Here is a 21940-nt window from a genome sequence, read left to right as displayed (position 1 = left end):
TATTTCTTGATGGACACTTACGTTATCTCCATATCTTGCCAATTATGACAAATGCTATGAACATTGAGATGCATTTATCTTTTCAAATCAGTGTTTTTGTTTTTGTCAGATATATACCCATGAGTCGAATTGCTGGGTCATATGATAGTTCTGTTTCTAGTTTTTTGAGAACCCTCCGTACTGTTTTCCACAGTGGCTGCACCAATTTACATTTATACCAACAACATATTAGGGTTCCCTTTTCTACACATCCTCTCCAGCATTTGTTATTTGTGTTCTTTTTAGTGATAGCCGTTTTGACAGGTATGAGATGATATCTCATTGTGGTTTTGATTTGCATTTCCCTGATGATTAACAATGTTGAGCAGCTTTTCGTATGCCTATTGGTCATCTTCATGTGCTCTTTGGAAAAATGTCTATTCAATTTTATACCCATTTTTTTGTTATAATCAGGTTTGTTGTGTATGTGTGTGTGTGTATGTGTTGAGTTGTATGAGTTGCTTATATACATTGCATATTAATCCCTTATTGGTTGTATCATTTGCAGATATTTTCTCCCATTCAGTAGGCTGTCTTTTCATGTTGTTGATGATTTCCCTCTCGGTGCAAAAGCTTTTAAGTTTAATTAGGTCCAATTTGTTTAGTTTTGTTTTTTATTTTATTTACTTTAGGAGACAGATCCAAAAATCATGCTACTGCAATTTATGTAAAAGAGTGTTCTGTATATGGTTTCCTCTAGGAATTTTATAGTATCTGGTCTTACATTTAGGTCTTTAATACATTTTGAATTAATTTTTGCTTATGGTGTTACAGAGAATGTTCTAATTTCATTTTTTTACATGTAGCTGTCCAGTCTTCCCAGCACTTTGGCATTAATTTTTAAACATGTTGAAAAATGAATAATTGAAAAATATCTGTTGTTCAGTCACTAAGTCATGTCCAGCTCTTTGCATATCCAGCTCTTCGCAAGTCCATGAATTGCAGCACACTAGGCTTACGTGACCCACTCCAGTGTTCTTACCTGGAGAATCCCAGGGACGGGGGAGCCTGGTGGGCTGCCGTCTATGGGGTCACACAGAGTTGGACACAACTGAAGCAACTTAGCAGCAGTAGCAGGCTTACCTGTCCTTCACTATCTCCCAGCATTTGCTCAAACTCATGTCTCTTGAGTCAATAATGTCATCCAACCATGTCCTCCTCTCCTCCCCTTGCCGTCAGTCTTTCCCAGCATCAGGTAAAGTTCTCCTCACCCCTCCAATCTTAAGTGTCTCAACATCCTCCCCACAAACAGTATTTATGTATATGCCACTTTGTACCTATATGTGTCCTCATGTTATTCATACAAGAGAGACTATATAGTATATGTCTTGTATCTTGTCATATAGCATATAAATCTACTTCATTCTCTTTAACAACTTCATGGTATTCCTTGTAGGGGTATACCACAGGTGTTTAATTAGTTGCTAAATATTTGAGGATGATTATTATCAATACTTTTATAATCAGAAAAATTTAATGCCCATTTTTACATATTTGCTAGACCTTAACCTAGAGTAAATCAGAATCTCTCTCTGCTTATTACACAGTCACAGGAGGAAGAATGACAGTGTGTGTGTGTGTATGCATATTTGTATGAACATGATAGAGATAGTTGTCTTGACCCATAATTTTACAGTATAAAATGTTAGAATGGCCAGAGGTAAGGTGGAAAATGTCTCTGTGATTCTGGCTGAATTGTGGCCTCACATGGAAGTTGGCAGACTTTTTGAGAGCTTTGATACAGTCACTGATTACAGTATCTGAGATTTTACAGCATTTTCCACTTGAGTTAAAGCTAATTTTGTTTTCAAAATAAAAGACTTCAAAAACACAGAAAATAATTATTTTTCTCATGGAAGGAACTCATTTTATCTCCTATCATAAAAAGAAAAGCACCAAGAAGTGATAGAAAAGTTGATACAAAAACAAAACTCCTTTAGCGTATTTGAGCTGTGGAACTTGATTCTTCAAGTAACTTCTAATGTCCCTGGTACCCAAGAAAGAGAATCAATGAAGAAAATTAATATATCAAAAAATCAATATACCATTAATATATCAAGACTTACTATGATGCTAGTAATGAAGCAAGTGACGCTTTTCAAAACCACACTGCTGCAGGTTAAAAAAAAAAAATTACCCACGTGCTTTTGAAAAGGAGGAAGAATTTTGTTTGTGGGCATTGGCATGATTGCTCTATGTAAAATGTGAAGATTGCACAACTCTAATATGGAAAAGTAAATGCACAAGCAAACCATGTTCTAACTATTCTAATCTGGAAAATGTGGTTGCTTTTAATGACACAGTGCATCAAGGTCAAGGGAAGGTGCCCTCAGCAGATGGGAGACTTTCAAAGTGAAAAAGCTTCATTTACATTTAAAATGTATTGAGTTACACATGATTTCTAAGGAACACTTGGTTGTTCTAGTTATAACCCTGGCTCATTTCTGTTATCATGTGTCCAGTAACTGACTTACCTCATATATTTCCCTGGTAGATGTTTTCTGTGGAAAGTCAGGGAGAGAGAGGTAAAGAAAGAAAGTATTCCTCAATGTCTTGTTATAAACTCAGGTGTCATTGCTTTCAGTAGGACTCTGGAAAGGAGACTGTCAGAGGACACATCTGTGCCTTGGCGAAAAACAAATTTCATGGTACCTTGACTTTTAACCTCTAATATACATAGAGAACAGCTTAGAAGTTGTTCTGATGTTTATTTGTACCCATGGTTCCCTGATTTTATGTTCCTTTGTTTTATTTTGAATTTTTCAACATTAAGTTCTGCAATATTTACATTTGAGCTATGTTTTGTTCAGAAATAGTTTTGTTGAAGCTATTCTTTATCATGTATCTCCCTTAACTTTTTAAAAACACAATGAAATTATTCAAGGTGATTTAGCATTTGGTAACACAGAATGCCTGCAGAAGGCTTGATCTCATCCTTTGTAAGGCTCTTTAGAGATGAGATGCCACATCTCATGTCAATGGTTTAAAACTGATTTTATTCTTTTTCTTCTTATCCTGCTTCCCATTCTGTGTTCTTTCTTCTTGTCCTTCCTTTCTCTCTCCCGGTTTCATGAAAATTCATTTATCTGTGACATTTAAAGACTCTGTCTGAGAGGTGTCTGGAGCTGTGGCCGGCTGTGTACATCAATAGTTTCTCAGAATCTGGCACTCTGTCAATATTTGGGGGCCTATGTAACCGCACTTAAATGTAGAGCCTGCCAGCTATCAAGCTCTTAGTGTCTCAGTAACGAGTCCAAATGAGTGGATATTAGCATGTCAAATCTTTCACAACTGGCAACACTTGGTAGACAGTATATGGGCATCTTGCATTCGCCCTCTGCACTTTCCTGTTTCCTTCATTTATACGATGTCATTTTCCCCTCTATGTACAAAAAGAGGAATCTAAAATGATTGCTAAAATGAAACTGAAGTCAACAGCATTGTTGCACAGTCTTGATTTGGTGGGTTTTATAGACAGACTTACAATGGTTCCACTTAACAATTTTTTGACTTTACAATGGTGCAAAAGCAATATATATTTAGTAGAAACGTTACTTTGAATCTTGAATTTTGATCTTTTCCTGGGCTAATGATATGCAATACAACACACTCTCCTGATGGTGGGTGTGGCAACGAACCGCAGTTCCCAATCACCCACACAGTCATGAGGGTAAACAAGTGATATGCTTACAACCATGATGTACCCACACAACCATTCTGGTTTTCACTTTCAGTGCAGTATTCAGTAAATGATATGAGATATGTTCAACACTTTATTGTAAAATAGGCTTTGCATTAGATGGTTTTGGCCTAACTGTAGGCTAATGTGTTTTGAGCATGTTTAAGGTAAACTAGGCATAAACTGTGACATTCAGTAACCAGGTGTATTAAATGCATTCCTTACTTAAGATATTTCCAATTTATGATGGGTTTATCAAAATGTAACTCCATCATAAGTCAAGGAAGATCTGTATATAGCTATATACTTTGGCCACCTGATGCAAAGAGCTGACTCATTTGAAAAGACCCTGATGCTGGGAAAGATTGAGGGCAGGATAAGGGGACGACAGAGGATGAGATGGTTGGATGGCATCACTGACTCAATGGACATGGGTTTGGGTGGACTCCGGGAGTTGGTGATGGACAGGGAGGCCTAGCATGCTGTGATTCATGGGGTCGCAAAGAGCCAGACACGACTGAGCGACTGAATTGAACTAATATATACATATATATATATAGGTGATGTGGAGAAGGTGATGGCACACCACTCCAGTACTCTTGCCTGGCAAAACCCATGGATGGAGGAGCCTGGTAGGCTGCAGTCCATGGGGTCACTAGGAGTCGGACACGACTGAGCGACTTCACTTTCCCTTTTCACTTTCATGCATTGGAGAAGGAAATGGCAACCCACTCCAGTGTTTTTGCCTGGAGGATCCCAGGGACGGGGGAGCCTGGTGGGCTGCCGTCTATGGGGTCACACAGAGTCGGACACAACTGAAGCGACTTAGCAGCAGCAGCAGCATATAGGTGATGCACTTTTACTGTATTTTAGGTGTTTCTTTTTGCTTAGGTTATGATGTTTCAACCAGAATTGTTGTTGCCATTTTATGGTAGAAATGCATATATGTAGTTGTCCCTTCATCTCCATGAGGGATTCTTTCCAGGACCCCTACAAATACCAAAATTCACAGATGTCCAAGACTCTTCCATAAAATAGCATCCATGGATGTGGAAAGCAGACTGTATGTTGGGGCTTTCTAAGTAAAATCTTCCTAGACTATGTATCAACCTAGTGTGATAGAGATTTAGCTACATAGTGAAGAAATATTAATGATTTAGAGAGATAAGGTTGTTCTCTGGAACAAAAACTCTTTACAATTTCAAATGCTTCTTAGAGTCCACCCTACTGTACCAGTGAAATGGCCCATTTATGAACTGAATCATTAAAACAGTATTATGTCAACTTCGCCATGAACTGCCTGAGATAATAGCATATTGACCTTTCAGGGTTTGTAAGGGAGACCAATAATAAGGCAACACTATAGTTTCTAAACTATCATGTGCCCTCAACCCATGTGTAACCTGTCCATACCTTATAATGAAAATACTTCAAGAATCTGAACTGTAACAAAAGGAAATAGAAGATCTTGGAGATCTGCATAACTTTAGGCCATGCTCAGGTCAAATAATCCAGGTTTCCAGATAGCCAAGAGACTATCCTGAAGTTCCTGAAGCCCCTTGAGTGGGTCAGTACCATTACTTTTCCTTTTCCTTTAATCCATTGGACCAGCAATAAATTCTGCAGTTGAATGAATTCACCCAAGCTTCATGTAACTCACAGATCTTTCCCAGTCTGGATTTTCACTAAGTCCTTAACATTTGAGCATTTGCTTTCATGTGGGCTGCTATGATCTGTTATATACCGTAGAAGATTTTAGGGTGGTTCTTCTTGGAATTGAGAAAAGAAATGCTTAAGGAACAGCATTAGTGCAGTTTCAATATAACAACTGAAGATAAACTTAGGACTTCCAGGGCTTTTAGTTATACTTCAGAAAGGGAAATACACATATCTATTTGCCTAATAATTAGGAGTTATTTATAAGACTAAAAGTTCATTTTAACTCCAGGTTTTTTATGACATAATACAGAAGTCATCGTTTTAATTCCAGGTTTTTTATGACATAATACAGAAGTCATCATTTTAATTCATTCAGTTGCCATCTTTGGTAGGAAAAAGTCCCTTGGGAGTTTGTATTGAACTAGACAGTGTGGATGGTCAAAGGAATGTCACAGGGGCTGCAACCACTAGAAATAATCTGGCAGTGTAAGGGTAAGCCTCAAAAAAAAAAACACAATGGGCACAAAAAATGAAAGAATAGGAAAAAAAGAAAACATAGGTATACATGGATATGTAACATCCAATCCCCACATCAAGGCATTTGGTACTTTTCTTTCCAATTCATTTACAATAGAATATCAGATCAGATCAGATCAGATCAGATCAGTCGCTCAGTCGTGTCCAACTCTTTGTGACCCCATGAATCGCAGCACGCCAGGCCTCCCTGTCCATCACCAACTCCCGGAGTTCACTCAGACTCACGTCCATCGAGTCAGTGATGCCATCCAGCCATCTCATTCTCTGTTGTCCCCTTCTCCTCCTGCCCCCAATCCCTCCCAGCATCAGAGTCTTTTCCAATGAGTCAACTCTTCGCATGAGGTGGCCAAAGTACTGGAGTTTCAGCTTTAGCATCATTTCTTCCAAAGAAATCCCAGGGCTGATCTCCTTCAGAATGGACTGGTTGGATCTCCTTGCAGTCCAAGGGACTCTCAAGAGTCTTCTCCAACACCACAGTTCAAAAGCATCAAGCATCAATTCTTCAGCACTCAGCCTTCTTCACAGTCCAACTCTCACATCCATACATGACCACAGGAAAAACCATAGCCTTGACTAGACGAACCTTTGTTGGCAAAGTAATGTCTCTGCTTTTGAAGATGCTATCTAGGTTGGTCATAACGTTCCTTCCAAGGAGTAAGCGTCTTTTAATTTCACGGCTGCAGTCACCATCTGCAGTGATTTTGGAGCCCAGAAAACTTAAGTCTGACACTGTTTCCACTGTTTCCCCATCTATTTCCCATGAAGTGGTGGCACCAGATGCCATGATCTTCGTTTTCTGAATGTTGAGCTTTAAGCCCACTTTTTCACTCTCCACTTTCACTTTCATCAAGAGGCTTTTGAGTTCCTCTTCACTTTCTGCCATAAGGGTAGTGTCATCTGCATAGCTGAGGTTATTGATATTTCTCCCAGCAATCTTGATTCCAGCTTGTGTTTCTTCCAGGCCAGCATTCCTCATGATGTACTCTGCATAGAAGTTAAATAAACAGGGTGACAATATATAGCCTTGACGAACTCCTTTTCCTATTTGGAACCAGTCTATTGTTCCATGTCCAGTTCTAACTGTTGCTTCCTGACCTGCATACAGATTTCTCAAGAGGCAGATCAGGTGGTCTGGTATTCCCATCTCTTGAAGAATTTTCCACAGTTTATTGTGATCCACACAGTCAAAGGCTTTGGCATAGTCAATAAAGCAGAAATAGATGTTTTTCTGGAACTCTCTTGCTTTTTCTATGATCCAGCGGATGTTGGCAATTTGACCTCTGGTTCCTCTGCCTTTTCTAAAACCAGCTTGAACATCTGGAAGTTCACGATTCACATATTGCTGAAGCCTGGCTTGGAGAATTTTGAGCATTACTTTACTAGCGTGTGAGATGAGTGCAAGTGCGCGGTAGTTTGAGCATTCTTTGTCATTGCCTTTCTTTGGGATTGGAATGAAAACTGACCTTTTCCAGTCCTGTGGCCACTGCTGAGTTTTCCAAATTTGCTGGCATATTGAGTGCAGCACTTTCACAGCATCATCTTTCAGGATTTGGAATAGCTCAACTGGAATTCCATCACCTCCACTAGCTTTGTTCGTAGTGATGCTTTCTAAGGCCCACTTGACTTCACATTCCAGGATGTCTGGCTCTAGGTCAGTGATCACAGCATCATGATTATCTGGGTCGTGAAGATCTTTTCTGTACAGTTCTTCTGTGTATTCTTGCCATCTCTTCTTAATATCTTCTACTTCTGTTAGGTCCATACCATTTCTGTCCTTTATCAAGCTCATCTTTGCATGAAATGTTCCTTTGGTATCTCTGATTTTCTTGAAGAGATGCTTAGTCTTTCCCATTCTGTTGTTTTCTTCTATTTCTTTGCATTGATTGCTGAAGAAGGCTTTCTTATGTCTTCTTGCTATTCTTTGGAACTCTGCATTCAGATGTTTATATCTTTCCTTTTCTCCTTTAGTAACATGTATAACTTCTAATGAAGAGAGAAACATGCTCTCCTGCTTCTGTCTATACTTAGATATGTTCCTGTGGTCCCAGAGAGGAAGAAAAACAGCAATATGCCATATTAGTCACAAGATTTTTACACCACCAAAACCTCATCTCAAGACATATTAGAGAACATTTTCAGAATCTTCTACGGATGAGTTAGAAATGTGTCTTTAGTACTGTCAGTAAGACTCATCTGCTGGACTAAGAACTTACCCTCCTTTTGCTCTGAACTCAGAATTTTATGAGCATACATTGTTCTTTATTTATGTTCTTTATTGTATATTATGTGTTTAATGTTAGACACTAATCCTTTCTAGGGCAGAGCAAGAAACAGGAATAAGATGAGAACATAGGATTAGCCTTCAGAATTTATAGTTACGAACAGGAGGAATTTTGTTTTCTTTTGGATCATTTTTAGACATTCTTTGGAAATGTATTTGAAATTTGGTGGGCTATAATTTAGCCATCTCTTTTCATTAATAGTAAAATGTTCTCTTGCCTAAAGCAGGAAAGATTTGGGTTCTTCTTCCTTAGAAATCCCAGCAACTTCTTCAGCTCTTTTCTTTCCTGGTGTATATTTTGTTTACTCTCATAGAGTGACATGAGAACAAATGAGAACAGTGGGACCAAATTGCTGGGAATATGTCTGACCCTACTGCAGCATGAAAGACACATATATTACCTCTTCTGCCTTGGCTACCCCTGCCAAAAAAGACATAGCTGCCTGACTATATGGCTGTAATCAACTGAACAGTCGACAGGGTTGTTTAAAAGGTCTATCTTTTATACATATATATATATATATATATATATGCTCTTTTTTAACTTCTTTCCCCATAGAGGCCATTACAGAGTATTAAGTAGAGCTCCCTCTATTATACAGTAGGTCCTTATTACTTACCTATTTTATATGTGGTAGTGTGTATGTGTCAATCCCAATCTTCTAATTTATCCTCCCTCTTTATCCCCCAGTGATAAGTTTATTTTCTACATCTGTTACTCTATTTCTGTTTTGTAGATAAGTTCCTTTGTATATTCCACATATAAGCAGTATCATGTGATATTTGTCTTTCTGTGTCTAACTTATTCCACTCAATATGACAATCTCTACATCCATCTATGTTGCTGCAAATAGCATTATTTTGTTCTTTTTTCTGGCTGCGTAATATTCCATTGTAGATGGGTATCATATCTTCCTCTGTTGATGGTCATTTACTTTGTTACACACCTGAAATTAACACAACATTATAAATAAACTATACCCCAATAAAAATTGAAAAAAATAAAATCACATTATTAACCTAACAATCAAAATATAAAAATAAAACCTTTTTTTAATTAAAAAAAGTTTATCTTAACATAAATTCAAATCCATTCTTATTATGTAGATGAGCTTTGTTGATGCTTCCATGATGCCTTATTGCTAGGTACCACTAAACTAGAGAACCACAACCCCCACCCCAAAAGGCAGCAGAAGTAAATGGCCCATCTAGTTCCAGCCACAAAGTTACCTTTATTCAGACATCTGCCCTCCTCTATTTTTGGCCAATAAACTGTCATTTTTATTTTTAGTTTATTAGTGACTGAATGGAGAAGGCAATGGCACCCCACTCCAGTACTCTTGCCTTGAAAATCCCATGGATGGAGAAGCCTGGTAGGCTGCAGTCCATGGGGTCTCAAAGAGTCGGACATGACTGAGTGACTTCCCTTTCACTTTTCACTTTCACGCATTGGAAAAGGAAATGGCAACCCACTCCAGTGTTCTTGCCTGGAGAATCCCAGGGACGGGGGAGCCTGGTGGGCTGCCATCTATGGGGTCGCACAGAGTCGGACACGACTGAAGCGACTTAGCAGCAGCAGCAGCAGCAGCGACTGAATGATTTTATAATGACTACTGCTTCTGCCTTCCTAAAAATCTGCTTGCTAACTTTTAACTCAAAGTAAGAGGTGTTATTATTACCAAAGGAGTGCTTTTCAGTACTCACCTTGAGATCTACTTTTCAAAAGGGTAGAGGGAGGGAAATAATACCAAATTTCTGAGAATATTTATGAGAATGGGGATCATTGCTTTTGAAAGCCACTGCTTTTGAAATAATCATATGTTCCTCCATAATGAAAGTGTTCTCTTACCCAATAATTATAAAGCAGTTTCTACTCATGTAATAGTGGCTCAGAAGTGACCTGCTTAACTAGCAGTCATGGACCCAGAGACCATCCATGTACCCCAAAGTGATGAATGTTGAGTTATTTCTGTGAATCTCTTGGAACTGAATGTTGGGAGTGGAATACCTTGGGTATAAGAATATATTATGCTGTTTAGAAAATATATAATGTAGATTTTTAAAGAATAAAATTCTGTAAAGGCAATATATGGGTCAAAATAGGCAATAGATTAGATGAAATAATAGATTAGACTAAATATACTATTTTGGAGAAAGTTTCTCTATAAATTTAATAAGTGAGCTGCTTAATAACAACAGTATTATATTTACATTCAATGAAATTCAAAATTAAAGTCATGATAGAAATTCAGACTCTTACATAAATGGTGCTCTGTGACCTGGAAAACAAATTTACAGTTACCAAAGGAGAAATGGGTGGGGGAGGAATAAATAAGGAGTTTGAGATTAGCAGATACAAATGATTATATATAAAATCAATAAACAATGTTGTACTGTATAGAACAGGGAACTATATTCAATATCCTATTATATACTACAGTGGAAAAGAATATATGTGTATATATGCACATAACTGAATTACTTTGCTATACACCAAAAACTAACACAGCGTTGTAAATCAACTATAGTTCGATTTAAAAAGAGTGGCGCTCTGTGGCTGACCACCCAAGAAACAGTTATGGTCTAGCTCACCTTTCTGGTTTGTGAATGATGATACCTTTATATTTACCTTCACTGTCTCTTTTTGCCGAAATGAAACTCACTATTTGGGAAACTACCATTTACAACCATTTAATACTACTATCATGGAGAAGGAAATGGCAACCCACTCCAGTATTCTTGCCTGGAGAATCCCAAGGACAGAGGAGACTGGTGGGCTGCCGTCTATGGGGTCGCACAGAGTCGGACACAACTAAAGCAACTTAGCAGCAGCAGCAGCAGCAGCAATACTACTGTCTGCAAGTTATAAACATGGAAGTCTAACCTATGTGCAATAAACTATCCCAGGAAGGCCTTGGTAAAACGTATTTGGTAATCCTTTGACAATAGCAGGACTCTAGGTATTAACCATCTTAAGGCCATGCTGTATAATACTTTGTCTTCTTTCTGAGTCCAATGAGAGCTTTGGTGAACTAAGGCAAAGCTAGAGTTATGATCTGACTCCATGTAAATGGCAGAACTTTTGGTTTTGTCTTAAATGACAAGCAAACAAAAACCATTTCTAAACTGCTAATTTGATGCTAAGAACTTCAGAATTCTCAGTAGTCAATATGGAAAAATGCAGAAATGGTATGTCATCTTGGATTCTGTATTTTTACTACCTTGATTAATAGACACATGTTTTCCAGTATTAACAAATCCAGTGTATTCTAAATCATTGGTAGCAGCATTTCAAAAATCTTAAAAAAAAATGAATTTTAGTGTAAAATTATATTTTAAGGAGGAATAGTCAGGGAAGAGTGAAGCAAAATCCCATGAGCAATGGGACACCAGGAATTCTAAACAGTTAGCTGTAAATCACTGTTTTAGATGTCAGACAGGGAATGCATGCTTTGAAAGTAAAGTGCTTTTATGCACAGTTTCCAAATAACAACAGTTTAAGACGTAGATATAACCATCCACTTTAGAAAAAAGATAGTCATTTGAAATTAACATTCCCTAAAACAGAAAAGCAACAGAATGTTGTTAAATAAAAGGTAATGTTAATATTCTTCAGGAAGAAAAATAAGCATCACAAGTGGCAACTCATCCCCCTCTCTCATCATTCATATCTGAGTTCATATAGACATGTTGGTTTGCACATCTTTACTAAACTAACACCACATACTTAAATATGAATATCCACGTTTTTTCTTCTCTTTACGGTTGTCTTCTTTCTCTATAAATTCGTTTCATACAAAGAAAGGCTTATAACTTTGTTTTTAAATCTTCTTGCAAGTCATATTTTCCATTATCTATGATGGTTTGGTAAATATCACTGATGGACTGAAAATAAAGAATGGCTAGTTGCAAGGGAAAAACAACATCTAGAAGCAGAGCATAGAAAGTTAATCAAGAGTATAAAATGCAAAACTGAGATTTAAGCATAGTTATAATAGTTGATTATGTAAGAAACATGAAGAATATTGATGTTTCTACTATTTCCTCTATGCATAGATCATACACTTTATCATGTTTGTTTGAAATGCAACTGAAATTAGATATGAACACCTTGGAGAGAAAATGTTATTAAACCCCTCCCAGTAAAATTTAAAATTAAAGGCATCGAAGCAACCTAAATTGCTTATCCATTCATTAATGGATGAATGGATAAAGAAGATGTGGTATATATATACAATGGAATATTACTCAGCCATGAAAAAGAATGACATAATGCCACTTGCAGCAACATGGATGGATCTAGAGACTGTCATACTGAGTAGAGAAAGTTACACAGAGAAAGACACACATCATATGACATCGCTTATATGTGAAATTTTTTTTTAAATGGTACAAATGAACTTATTTACAAAACAGAAGCAGAGTCACAGATGTAGAAAACAAACTTATGGTTATCAGTGGGAGATAAGGGGAGGGATAAACTGGGAGATGGGGATGGACATGTATACGGTGTGTGTAGGTACACAGTCATGTCTGACTCTTTGCAACCCCATGGACTGCAGCCTGCCTGGCTCCTCTGTTCATGGAATTTTCCAGGCAAGAATATTGGAGTGGGTTGCCATTTTCTACTCCAGACATATACACACTACTATATATAAAATAGATAACTGAAGAGGACCTGCTGTATAGCACATGGAAACTCTACTCATTGCTCTGTAATGACCTACATGGGGAAAGAATCTAAAAAGGTGGATATATGTATAGCAGATTCACTTTGCTGTTTACCTGAAACTAACACAACACTGTAAACCAGCTATACTAAAATAAAATTAATTTTGAAAAAAAATATTTAAGGGGAAGTCAAAACATTGAGATTGTTTCATCTTTTAGAAGAAAAGGAAGGTTGAGATAGTGAGCTGAGACTAGTTTTTTTTAAGCAAGTTATGGGAAGTAAGAAATAAGACTTTCTTTTCTTCACTGAGGCCGCATAGTGATGAAATAGGCTTACACTGCAACAGAACATGTTTAGGTTTGAAAATGAGGTAGACTCTTGATAGTGAGGCTTCTAAACACTGAAAGAGAAGTTCTGGGTTTGTCTTCTTGAAAGTGCTTAAACCTAAACAGGATAAACTCTCATCTTTATGGAATATTCTAAACGTGTCAAAAAGGGAAGGAGCGCCTTTTCTAGGTGATTCTCACGATTCAGGACTTTCTTTTTCTCTCTCTTTTTAAAATCACTATTACTCAGAAACAAACACTGCTAAAAAGCCACCAGCACCTACTAAATGTTCTTGGCCAAAGGACAGAAAAAGGACACTTCCGAAAGCAACAGAAGTGCCACCAATGTCTTAGTGGAGAATTCTCAGGAATTTCCCTGTGCTACCCTTTGTTCCATATGATCACAAATATAACCGTCACACTATGTTGCCATTATTGCCTATAATAATTGATTTACTATAAACTTGGAATTGTGGGTACAGCTGCTGAAACAACTACTTGTGAACAAAGAGATTAGAACTTAGTGTTCGGTGTTCTGTAAAGAGGTACAGTAGACTTTTAGTGGAAAAGTTAGCACATTTCACTCTCTGCTTTTTGCTCTCAGTATTCAAAGTCAGACTCATTTCTATTAAATCATTCCCTTCCTGTGACACTAAGTATTTCTGATTCATCTCCAGAAATATGAAACCAATGTGTGTTGGTGGTATTTGCTTAAGAAATAAGGGAAGAAGTCCAGAGTATACAAGGAGGAAAAAAAATATATCCCCAATTTAAAAGAAAAAAAAAACACAAACATATAGCTTACCTCTTCCTACCTGCCATGTTCTCTTCTAGGAACTAGAGATGCATGGATAAATGTGCCCATTGCTAAAGAGTGATCACAGACAGGAATGAGAAGCAGACATAGAAATAGAGACCTAGGGCGTGAAGAGATGGGAGTTGGTGAGAAGGAAGGTGAAGAGTACTGTATAGATATGCCCAGGACATTTCTGTTCTATGCCTATGATCTTGGTATAATTATCAATAGAGTCCTTTTACCCTCAAAAAGTGGCCTTGTTTGGAGAGTAAACTCTATGGTCACCCTATAAATAGCTGTAGCTGTCAAGTCTGCCTGAGGTGGTCTAGAAAGATCTTCCCCAGGATAGGGCAGAAAATCAAAGAGATTAAGAATGCTTTGCCATTTGTGTTACCTACATCCAAAAAGAAATTATAAAACTGGGTAGACTGACTGCCTTTCTTTTCTCCCAGGGTTGACAGAGGGCTAAAAAAGCTATTTAAGTTCTGTGTGGTGAGAGAAGAGGGACAAGGCAGAAAGATGATCTAAACCCCCTTGTTTGTATATGAAATGCACGAGAGTTGTCATTAAATGAATCATTAAATTACGAATTCCCAGAAGCTTTCAGGATTGGAGGACATGGTAAAAAAAAAAAGAACTAGAAGCCATGATGGGGAATTTTAGAAAGACATGTTAAGATTTAATAAAAGGAAGAAGATTTTGTACAAACAGAAGTCCTAGAGCAGGATTGGGTTGCCCGTGAGGTTAAGCGCACCGTGTCCCTGGTGGTGTGCAACAGGGACTGAATGGCCCCAGCAAGCAAACTCAGGCACCAGGTCAAGACTCAGACCACAGGACTTTAGGGTCCTTTACACATTGCCCTGAGATTTTATGATTCTGCATGATGCATGGTGTCTTTTTGAGTAGCTTTTAAGTAAGAATCTTGTGCTTGGGGAAGTATAAATACCAGGAAACTAAAAGTTTGTGTAAGCTAAAACTTCTTATGATCCAGTCTGAACACACACTAAAAACGGACCAAGGAAAGCCACTGCAGATCTCACTGAGCTCATTCTTTGCTACTCGTTCAAGGTAAGCAGCCGTTAGAGGTGTAATACTCAGAAGACGTGCCTCACTCAGACCTCCACCTCTCGGACTCATTTTGAGATAGAACAGCTGCAGTCTTGCTAACCAGTTTGATTTGCATAGCTCTGAGTTACATAGGGAAAACCTGGGGCAAAGCTATCATTAAAGAGAAACAAAGCAGAAGACTGAACAAAGGCTACATTCTGTGCAAAGTTGGAAGTTTAGACTGTTTCAGTAATCCTTGTCATGGTAAGAAAGATGTCCGCCCCTCCCCCACACCTAAAAACAATAGCAGACAAGTGACAAAAGAAGTCTCCCTGGAGGTGACTTAGGAGCAAAGAGTAGGGTGAACTAGAGGCTATGCGTATGAAGAGAGAGAAAGAAGTTGGCATGGACACAGGGAGATGCAGCCAAACACCACCACACTCATGGCACAAAGATACAAATAGGTTAGAATCCCTTCCACCTCTTCCACAGTGCATTTCAGCCGGACTAGTTCAGGTCCAGGCAAAAGAAACGACATCTTGATGAAGCTCAGCTTTCCCAGAGGCCTAACAAGGATTGCAACACAGTTAAAGTCAGAATAATCTCACCAGGCCTTTTCCATCAAATTCTTGAATATCTACATTTTAAGATGAAAACATTTTCCAGTAAACTAGGGAGAAATGTCTTCTGCAGGCAGTGGAAGTGACTTTAGTTCTTTAGTGGTTAAGAGTATCAGGGCTTTGGATGAAGGGAAAATAGCGTCACACCTTTGCTACTTACAGATTTATGGTGAAGTATTTGAATTTCTCTAAAGTTTTAGTTTCCACAAGTGAAAATAAATTGATAATACACACACCATGGAGCCATTGTAAAGATGATATTAGACATGTAAATTGTGTAATGCTTGTAGTGTCTGGGAAATTGATTATTAACAATAAAATTTTTATTCAGCAAGGACAATTATCCATTTCTGTAACATTCTTTAGTCATGCATACCAAGCTCTGCCTCATGTTTCATCATCACTTTCTCGCTGGTTCTTAACACTCTAACTGTTCCAGCTTTGACTTGCTTCCCTAGATATTGTAAGTGTCTGCCTTCTCGCTTCAGAACTTCATGCTTCCATGTTCTTCAAGAAGTATACCTAGAATCATTTAGAAATGTAGTGCCAATAATGGACAAAATTTGAAATCATTAGGAGAAATACATGGCTTTTAGGAAATACTGTTCTTGAGTTCTGAGGGCATTCTTCATGTTTTATGACATTGACCATGAGACAATTCATGGCAGGTAAACAAGGAATGAAAGTGAAGTCGCTCAGTCATGTCTGACTCTTTGCAACCCCATGGACTGTTAGCCTACCAGGCTTCTCAGTCCATGGGATTTTCCAGGCAAGAGTACTGGACTGGGTTGCCATTTCCTTCTCCAGGGGATCTTCCCAACCCAGGGATTGAACTTGGGTCTCCCGCATTGTAGGCAGATGCTTTACCCTCTGAGCCACCAGGGATATTATTTTGTACCCTCCTCCTAGGAGGTTAAAATAACTTACTAAAAGTCACTCAGCAATCTCAGATGAAGAATCTAAGGAGACAGTCTTGAATTCTTGACCCAAAATCTGCCCTTTGCTATACAAAAGTCATCCTTGGTAGGATGATCCCAAGTATTAATTTTAGATTATGATATTACCTTTTGCCAAACACTTAAAACGTTTTCTGGATTTGGATAGGGCCTCCGGTTACCCTCAGAACTCGGGGAGAAGGCCATGTAAGTTCACTTCTCAAAAGTTAAAGCAGTCCTTGTCACCAAGACTATCATATGTTAGATCACATGTCAGCATCTGTGACACAGTCAGGCCTTGGCTTCTCAGGATCTACTCATTACAAGTGAGTTTATGGGCCTTGAAGCATATGGCCTTGATATATGATCTCAGAGCAAAAGAGCAAGGTATTTCAAGCTGGCCACAATTTTATTGACTCTTACAGGCTCGCTTTGTAGTCATTCCAATAAACTAGATGAGAAATTTCTGATGCTCCAAGCGATCCAGTCCCCAGGACTCCATTTCATGATTCAGAGTCCAACTAAACAACTCAAGAGTGCTTTTGTGTGACACTGTGACCACAGGGATAAATAATTGCTTAGTAATTCTCTTTGAGGCAGAAAATTCTAAACATGGAGAAACCATTTCCCCTTAATGGGAGCCAGAAATCCTGTAAGTGCTTGAAATGGCATTCACAAGTCTGAATGGTAAACAGATAAAAACAGGAGCGCACCAGTTGCACAAATGACTTGCTTGTCACAAACTTGTCATTGCAGTAATCTAACATTTCTTTCACAGAGCCCGATGGAAAGTATGGAACAAACAGGCCCTGCTGACGTTTTGGCTCTGCTAAGCCTTCCTCCAAGCTAAAGCATCTGCAGCATCTTCCTGTTCTAGACCCTTTATCTGCTGAAGTTAGCTGATACTGTGCATGTCAAAGAAATGTTTGACTATTGCATTAACAAGTTGATGACAAGCAAGTTATTCCTGCAACTGAAATGCTTCTGCTTTTAGCAGGCTGCCATTTTGACCTTCATCTTATTATACAGAAGAACCAGAACAGAGCAGAGCCCTGGGAACATTCAGTATTCCAGTATCGTTGCCCTAGACTTGAGACCACTGTCTAGGGCTTAGGTGTAGTGGTATAGCGAACATATCTGGCAGTTCCATCAAGTTTATATATGGGATTTTCTGGTAAAACATAAATGGTATAAACACATTGGACTGTCCCAAGATTTCCTATTACTGAAATAAAGTGAGCCACACAGAAATTCATTTCCTCCTCACCCCCTCCACCCCAAACACACACATGCTCATACACGGGTCTGTATATAAAATGTTAATACAAAAGTCCCTTCTTATCCTCAGTTCCACCTTCCCCAGTTTCAGTTTCAGTTAGCCACAGCCATCTGCAGTCTGAAAGCATTAAATGGAAAATTTCAGAAATAAACAGTTCATTAGTTTCAAATTGTGCACTGTTCTGAGTAGCATGATGAAATCTCCTGCCATTCCACCTGGGATGTGAATCATCCCTTTGTCCAGAGCACCCCACCAGTTACTCACTTAGTAGGCAGCTCGGTTATGAGATTGACCGAGACAGTACTCCGGTTCTTGTGTTGAAGTCACCCTATTTTACTTAATAATGGCCCCAATGCATAAGAGCAGTAATGCTGGCAAATCAATTATGCCAAAGAAAAGCTGTTAAGTGTTTCTTTTTGTTGAAAAGGTGAAAGTTCTCAACTTACTCAGGAAAAAAAAGTCGTATGCTGAGGTTACTAAGATCTATGGTAGGAATGAATCTCCTCTCAGCGAAATTGTGAAGAAGGAAAAAAGAAATTCATGCTAGTTCTGCTGTTGCACCTCAGACTGTAATTGCTGTGGCCACAGCGCACGATGATGCTTAGTGAAGATGGAAACGTCATGTGATTTGTACAGAAAGATATTTTGAGACAGAGAGATCACATTCATGTAACTTTTATTACAGTATATTGTTATATTGTTTCCATTTTACTATTGGGTGGTGTTAATCTCTTACTGTGCCTGATTTATAAATTACACTTTATCGTAGGTATGTATGTACAGCAAAAGCTATAGTGGATATGAGGTTTAGCACAATCAGTGGTTTAAGGCATCCACTGGGGTTCTTAGAACCCCTTGGATAAGAAGGGGGTACTGTAGCTGAAAGAGTTAATGAAAATTATAACCAGTTTTACACAGTTTTTGCCAGTTCTTGGATTTCCTCCTATCAGTAAGCTCTCCTCACCTGCTTCTCAAGTAGCATAACATCTGAACCAGTCTAAGCCTAATCAGAGCCACACCCTTATCCCCTAGAAAAAGAGCTGTGTCCTTCAGCCGCCTCACAGAAACCTGGGGCAGCCCTTTCTAAAACACCACCGGTTCATCTCCAACTTCAGCAGCCAGTAGGGAGTGCTCACACACTGTGCAAGTTCAGAGTCTTGCCTTTCTGTTTGAGAGGCCCTCCCCTGGCAGGGGGACCCACCCTTGGTGTTCCCTGAGTGTGTGTCTGGTGGGTCCCAGGCCTACCAGCGTGCAGCCAGAGCTAGAGCCTTAAACAGGAGCTTGGCCTGTTGCCCCCAAGCATTCTGCCTCTGCTGGTGCCTTAGGTGGATCAGTACTTGGAGCAATGGCGCTTTAGCCCCAAAGACTTAGGTCTTTTCATAAAGCGGAGCTTCGATTGTTCATCAAGGTGTCAGTCGCCCTGCATCCTTTCATACCTCTCTGTAAGGGTTAAGGGCAGTTGCTTGTGTCTTACCTGGTTTAAATGTTGACAGAAAATGCTGCATTCTCAGATTTTTTTTTCTGGTGGATGCCCCAGGTGCTTTCCTTTTGAAAAGTCTTGTGTAAAAATGATGATCATTGTTCAGCCACGAGAACTCAAATTTCTTGCCAAAGTAGTGATGGGGCTTAATTTTCTTTTAGATTTGGGAAACTGATCACAGTCCTGTCTCCCAGATGAAATGTTTAATTCCCATCCTAGGTATCTCAGACTGTAATCTATACCTCAGCCTCGTTACCTCAGAAGGCAGGTGGGAAAGGTATGTGAAGAGGGTCCTGCGTTTTACACAGTTAAGAATATTGCCCCAGGAAAAGGAAGTGAAGGTAGTTTGAAGTGGCAATTACATCTTCTGTCACAGAAAACATGTAAACAAACCATTGAATTTTAAAAGAAAGTTTAGTGACTTCTTTCTTGCTTTTTTTTTAAAGAGTTTCTTTCTTCCTTCTTAAAGTTCCTAATATGATTTCTGTAATGATTTTCTGTTTTCTTTCTTCATAGAACTTAAATGGCAAAGAAATGATATGCTATTTTTGATTCAGGAAAAAATAAAGATCTTTTTATATGGGAACTCTCTTTTAAAATATACGTTAGGAAATAGATAATGGTCACAAAAAAAAAAAAATGTTCTCTCTTCCTGTTCAGAGAGATAGATGATTAGTATATGTGCTTTTAATATATATTTACTTGCTTATCTGGTTGTTTGTTTATTTTAAGAAAGCAAGAAAGGAAGGAAGAAAACAAAAGCTCTTGTGCTGGAGTGATTTCCTTGGATTCATAGAATGTGGGACTGGAAACGAGCGTGACGATAGGGCTGTGCCTTTGTGTCACGTGTCCACTTCACAGATATGGACACTGAGACCAGACCTGTTTTATAACAGGAACAAAGGTAAACGCAACCGGGCTGTGGCAGAGCCAGACCTAAATCATGGTCTGACCTACAATCCGGCCAATATTCTCTCAGAAATTACATAATTTTTTAAAAACTTTTTCTTTTAAACAAAGAATGATTTACATTGGCGTGCTTAAATCTAACAGGATGTTTGCTTTTGGAAAAACTGTCTGTAAATTAGCTAAGCTAATTCAGGAATGTACAGTTGAACAGTTTTGAGACATTTCTTACCAAGCTATATTTTATCTGAGTCGTATAAGGAACCATTATAATTTCAATTATTTCTTTTCTCCTATAAGATTTCATAGAAACACTTTTCCTTTCCCATTTTGGCACCTGAAAACATGAATTTTTAAATGAATCTGTTTCTTTTATAAGTATTCATTTAAGTAGGTCATATTCTAGAATTCTTTGAGGTAAAAAAAAAAAATCTTATCAGATTAAAAGAAATCTGTTTTTTATTCCCATTTTTAGCCACATACGAGTCGGTCCTTATAATCATCGGTTTCAACAAAACATTAAGTTAAAACATCAATGTTTTTGTTTGTTTTGGTTCTTTCTGTTTAACACAATGGGAAAAAAATGCATTTACCTTTTTGCAGCTATAATAATTATATACTCCATTTTTCATTTATGCAAAACTTATTTTTGAGGGTTTCCTTTTTGTTTCATTTCTCTATTTTTGCATTTTCCAAACATCTGTACCGTGGCTGGTGGCGAGAGTAGCAGTGGCTGGCACTTTTCCTCCGCGCTTTGAGACAAAGAGAATTGGCTGGAATAAAACCTTGCTTTCCATACGGTTAACTTGAAATACAGCATTGAAAAGGTATTGTCTCTTTTTCTTTTCTGAAACCAGAGGTGAAGCCCAGAAACAAATAGCAATATTAATGCCAAACCACCTGTTGATTCACATCAGAAAATCCTTGGCAATCCCCCACTTCATGTTTGAAACACCTAAATGGATGACTGATCTTTATGCGTTGGTAGCATTGTATTCCTGGAGAATCCCAGGGACGGGGAAGCCTGGTGGGCTGCCGTCTATGGGGTCGCACAGAGTCGGACACGACTGAAGCGACTTGGCAGCAGCAGCATTGTATTAATACATGATGCTGGTCATTCACTTAAGAAAGCCTGGATTCTACACATAGTCAAAGAGTGAATTGAAAGTTTTGCTTTGACTCAACTAAATGATCACTTTGTAAGTACACTTGGCTGTGAAGTGTTTATTGATTCCTGGAACAGTTGGACCTAGTGTCATGGACAGTGAAGAGGAAAAGATGACACTAGTGTTTTCTTTTACCTTGATCAGTTCTAGTTAGGAAAAGCAGTAGTCTGTCCTGTCATTTTTAATGTAAAATGTTTCATTATAATGTGAACATACAAGAATCCAGCACCCAAGTTAAACAAACCTCAATGTGGAAAATTTATTTCCAAACCTGTTTTTATCGTGTATTATTCTAAGTTATGTATAGTGAAGTACACAGATTAATTGTATAGCTTGATGAGATTTTATGTGAGTATACATCCATGCAACAATATTCAATCCAACATACAAAACATCCACAATACCTAGGGGAATCCCTCATGCCCCCTCACAGGCTATATCCTCCAAAACTTTAACAAAAGATTAAACACAGCACAACTCTTCTGATTCCTATCATCATGAATTAGTTCTACATAAGC

The 21940-nt window shown here is 38.4% G+C and overlaps 1 protein-coding gene across 41 annotated transcripts in view; it reads left to right on the top strand.

Annotated features, from left to right (window-relative positions):
• Positions 1-21940, top strand: part of ZBTB20 (zinc finger and BTB domain containing 20) — an 863676-nt gene that overhangs the window by 562034 nt on the left and 279702 nt on the right. For 8 of the 41 annotated variants that reach the window (XM_070793645.1, XM_070794320.1, XM_070792634.1 and 5 more), the window contains one exon: positions 20984-21083. The exons of 31 other annotated variants lie outside the window; for them this stretch is intronic. The gene's annotated coding sequence lies outside the window, so the exon portion shown is untranslated. Of the gene's footprint in view, positions 1-20082; positions 20255-20983; positions 21084-21940 lie in introns of all 41 variants that reach the window. 2 more of the 41 variants (XM_070792688.1, XM_070793702.1) reach the window with 1 other exon arrangement.

The sequence above is a fragment of the Bos indicus genome, chromosome 1 (assembly GCF_029378745.1).
Source record: "Bos indicus isolate NIAB-ARS_2022 breed Sahiwal x Tharparkar chromosome 1, NIAB-ARS_B.indTharparkar_mat_pri_1.0, whole genome shotgun sequence".
Lineage (NCBI taxonomy): Eukaryota > Metazoa > Chordata > Mammalia > Artiodactyla > Bovidae > Bos > Bos indicus.
Note: the sequence above shows the minus strand (reverse complement) of the source record. Positions and strands in the feature narration are given on the sequence as shown.